At 41.3% G+C, this 5,042-nt stretch overlaps 1 pseudogene; it reads left to right on the forward strand.

Moving 5' to 3' along the window:
* The first annotated feature begins 3,806 nt into the window (after positions 1-3,806).
* On the forward strand, positions 3,807-4,502 carry LOC111522704 (annotated as a pseudogene).
* The last annotated feature ends 540 nt before the right edge of the window (positions 4,503-5,042 follow it).

The following is a 5,042-nucleotide window of genomic DNA, read 5'->3' on the forward strand; positions in this document are numbered from 1 at the left end:
ATTAAGACATTTTCAGTTAAACAAAAACTGAGAGATTTCATCACCAAATATCTGCCCTACAAGAAATACTAAAGTTTCCTTTAGGCAAAATGGCAGACATATTCTACCTCGTTGGTAATTACACTGAATGTAAACTGACTAAATATTTCAATGAAGGCCGGGCATGGTGGTTCACACCTGTAATCCCAGAACTTTGGGAGGCTGAGGTGGGTGGATCACCTGAAGTCAGGGATTCGAAACCAGCCTGGCCAACATGGTGAAACCATGTCTCTACTAAAAATACAAAACTAGCCAGGTGTGGTGGAACATGCCTGTAATCCCAGCTACTTGGGAATCTGAGGCAGGAGAATCACTTGAACCTGGGAGGTTGCAGTGAGCTGAAATTGCACCATTGCACTCCAGCCTGGGCAACAAGAACAACCCTCTATCTAAAAAAAAAAAATTCACCGAAGAGGAAGATATTGCTGGAAGGGATAAAGGAAGATGTGATTCAACTATACATGGTCTACAAAAGATCTACTTTAGTTCTCCTTTTTTTGCTGCTATTTCTTTTAAATGAGACATACTTTAGATTAAAAAACACATAGAGTTTAAAGGTAAAAGGAGGGAAAGAGATATACCATGCAATAGTAACTAAAAGTTGGAGTGGCTATGCTAATATCAGACAAAATAGATTTCAAGATGAAAAACTGTTACTGAAGACAAAGAAGGACATTTTATTCTTTTTTTTTTCTGAGATGGAGTCTTGCTCTGTCGCCCGGGCTGGAGTGCAGTGGCCAGATCTCAGCTCACTGCAAGCTCCGCCTCCCGGGTTTATGCCATTCTCCTGCCTCAGCCTCCCAAGTAGCTGGGACTACAGGCGCCTGCCACCACGCCCGGCTAGTTTTTTGTATTTTTTTAATTTTTTATTGTTTTTTAGTAGAGATGGGGTTTCACCATGTTAGCCAGGATGGTCTCGATCTCCTGACCTCGTGATCCGCCCGTCTTGGCCTCCCAAAGTGCTGGGATTACAGGCTTGAGCCACCGCGCCCGGCAAAGAAGGACATTTTAGAGTGATAACGGTCAATCAGAAATACATAACAATTGTAAACATATATACATTTAACAATTGAGCCTCGAAATACATAAAGCAAAAATTGACTTAATTGAATCAAGGTATAGACAATTCAACAATAATAGTTGGAGACTTCAATACCCCATTTTCAATAATAGAACAACAAAGCCAAAGATCAATAAGCAAACAGGAGAACAGCACTATAAACCAAGTAGACTCAACAGACATCTATGGAACACTTCACTGAACAAAAGCAGCATACATGTTGTGTCAATAGCACATGAGACATACGTCAGGGTAGAATATGTATTAGGCCTAAAACCAGCCTCAATATGTTTAAAAGGACTGAAATTATGCAAAGCATATTCTCCAATCACAATGGAATGAAATTAGAAATCAATAACAGAAGGAAATTTGGGACTCCCACAAATATGTGAAAATTAAACAACACACTACTGAATAACCAAAGGGTGAGGAACAAGACAAGAATGTCTGCTCTCACTATTGCTGTTAATATTTAACATCGGGCCAGGTGTGGTGGCTCACACCTGTAATCCCAGCACTTTGGGAGGCTGAGGTGTGTGAATCACCTGATATCAGGAGTTTGAGATCAGCCTGGCCAACATGGCCAAACCCTGTCTCTGCTAAAAATACAAAAATTAACTGGGTGTGGTGGCAGGTACCTGTAATCCCAGCTACTGGGGAGGTTGAGGCAGCAGAATTGCTTGAACCTGGGAAGCAGACACTGCAGTGAGCCGAGATTGCACCATTGCACTCCAGCCTGTGTGACAAGAGCAAAACTCCATCTCAAAAAATATAAATAAATAAAAATAAAAATACAAAAATTAGCCGGGCATGGTGGCACATGCCTGTAATCCCAGCTACTCGAGAGACTGAGGCAGGAGAATTGCTTGAACCCAGGAGGCAGGGGTTGCAGTAAGCCAACATTGTACCACTGCACTCCAGCCTGGGCAACAGAGTGAGTCTCCATCTCAAAAAATAATAATAATAATAACATCATATTTTGAGATCCAGCTAAGGCAAATAGGCAAGAAAAGGAAATAAACATATCTGTATTGAAAAGTAAAATAAAAATATTTTTATTCAGAGATGATAAGATCTTGTATATACAAAATACTAAGAAATACCACCCCCCCCCCACACACACACACAACAATTCAAACTCATAAACAAGTTTAGTAAGAGTGTGTATTGACACAAGGTCAATATATAAAAATCAGTTGTATTTCTAGACCCTATCAATGAACAATCCAAAAACGTGACTAAGTAAACACTTCCATTTACAATAGCATCAAAAAGAATAAAATACTTAAGAATAAATTTGGTTGGGAGCAGTGGCTCTTGCCTATAATCCCAATCCGTTAGGAAGCTGAAGTGGGAGGATCACACGAGGCCAAGAGGTTGAGACTGGTCTGAGCAACACAGTGAGACCCTTTCTCTTCAAAAAATTTAAAAATTAACCAGGCACAGTGGCATGTGCCTGTAGTCCTAGCTACTCAGGAGGCTGAGGAGAGAGGATCACTTGAGCCCATAGGAGTGAGCTCTGATGACGCCACTGCACTCCAGCCTGAGCAACAGAGCCAGACCCTGCCTGAAAAAAACAAAAAACAAATAAACTTAACAAAAGAGAGGGATAATGCTTGTACACTGAAAACTGCATAATGTCAATATAAAAAATTAAAGATGTAAAGATAAATGTAAAGATATCCTATGTCAATAGATGGACAGATTTAATATTGTTAAAACGGCACAAAAATTAGAATAAAATGAATGGCAATATTTTAATATTAATATTTTAAAATAGCATTAGAATGGCAACAAATTTGTCTACTGATTTAATGTAATTTTTATCAAAATTCTGGCTGCCTTTTGTGCAGAAATTGACAAAGTGATCCTGAAATGTGTGTGAAAATGCAAGGGACCCAGAAGAGCTAAAACAATCTTGAAAAAGAAGAACAAAGTTGGAGGACTCACACTTCAGTTTAAAACTTGCTACATGGCCGGGCGTGGTGGCTCACGCCTATAATCCCAACACTTTGGGAGGCCAAGGCAGGTGGATCTCCTGAGGCCAGGAGTTTGCAACCAGACTGGCCAACATGGTGAAACCCCAGCTTTACTGAAAACACAAAAAATTAGCCGGGCATGGTGGTGGGCACCTGTAATCCTAGCTACTCAGGAGGTTGAGGCAGAAGAATCGCTTGAACCTGGGAGGTGGAGGTTGCAGTGAGCCAAGATCATGTCGTTGCACTCCAGCCTGGGCAACAAGAGCTAAACTCTGTCTCAAAAAATAAAAAAATTAAAAAACTTTATGAAGCTAATTAAGATAATGTGTTCTGTGGTGGAAGGGCAAAAGAGAAATACATACTTCTCAATGAAAGAAATTATATACATTATAACATATAAAAAAATAAACTATATATAATGTGGAATATATACAATTATTGTTATATATTAATATATAATATATAATAGTACATATATAAAAATACAATAATGTGAAATAGTGTATGTTATATATTAATAATATATAACAGTATATATTATACATATAATATAGTTAAAAGAAAAACTTCAGCCAATTTAAATTTAAAAGAGTTTAATTTAGCAATGAACAGTTTGTGAATCTGGCATCCCTCAGAATCACAGCAGATTCAGAGAAACCTAGGGATACCTCGTCTGGGGAAATTACCTACAGAAACCGGAAGTGAGGTACAGAAACAGCTGGGTCGAGATGGACGAGAACCTCATGCATATCAGCTATGAGGCTGGAATCCTGGAGAACCCCAAGAACCAAGCGCCTCCGGTCTCTACACAAAGACCCAGGACCCTGCCAAAGCCCCCAACACCCCTGGCATTCTTGAGATCGAGTTCAAAAAAGGGGTCCCTGTGAAGGTGACCAACATCAAGGATGGCACCACCCGCCAGACCTCCTTGGAGCTCTTCATGTACCTGAACGAAGTTGCGGGCACGCACAGCATGGGCCGTATTGCCATCGTGGAGAACTGCTTCATTGGAATGAAGTCCCGAGGTATCTATGAGACTCCAGCAGGCACCATTCCTTTCCACGCTCATTTAGACATCGAGGCCTTCACCATGGACCAGGAAGTGCGCAAAATCAAACAAGGCCTGGGCTTAAAATTTGCTGAGCTGATGTGCACTGGTTTCTGGCACAGCCCTGGGTGTGAACCTGTCCGCCACTGCATCGCCAAGTCCCAGAAGTGAGTGGAAGGGAAAGTGCATGTGTCCATCCTCAAGGGCCAGGTGTACATCCTCGGCTGGGAGTCCCCACTGTCTCTCTACAATGAGGAGCTGGTGAGCATGAATGTGCAGGGTGATTATGAGCCAATTGATGCCACCGTTCATCAACATCAATTCCCTCAGGCTGAAGGAATATCATAGTCTCCAGAGCAAGGTCACTGCCAAATAGACCCCTGTACAATGAGGAGCAGGGGTCTCCTCAATTTGCAGATCCCCCAAGTACAGGCACTAATTGTGATAATTTGTAATTTTGACTTGTTCTCCTTGGCTGGCAGTGTGGTGGGGCTGCCAGGCCCCAGCTTTGTTCCTTGGTCCCCTGAAGCCTGCAAACATCATCATTGAAGGGAAGGGTGGGGGGCAGCTGTGGTGGGAAGCTATAAAATGACAATTAAGAGATTAAAAAAATAACAAAAAACAAAACTTAAAGCCTTAGTGCCACTCTCAGTTACCATCATTTTGAGTTTCCAGTCTCAGCATGTCATTCATAGGTTATGTTGTCCTCATGGTTGCACATTTCTTTCAGCTCTTGTCATTCCAGTTGAAGAGAGACCATTTGACATTCTGCATGCAAACACTTAAAAATCTTTGAGAGAACACAGTGCACCAAGGAAACTACTATTTTGACCATTGGGAGGATAATACCAAGAGTTTGAAGTATTCTCCTTCCCCAACGTCCCCATAAACCAAACCTCCTAAAATCAAATAGATC

This window comes from Piliocolobus tephrosceles, chromosome 1 (assembly GCF_002776525.5).
Source record: "Piliocolobus tephrosceles isolate RC106 chromosome 1, ASM277652v3, whole genome shotgun sequence".
NCBI lineage: Eukaryota > Metazoa > Chordata > Mammalia > Primates > Cercopithecidae > Piliocolobus > Piliocolobus tephrosceles.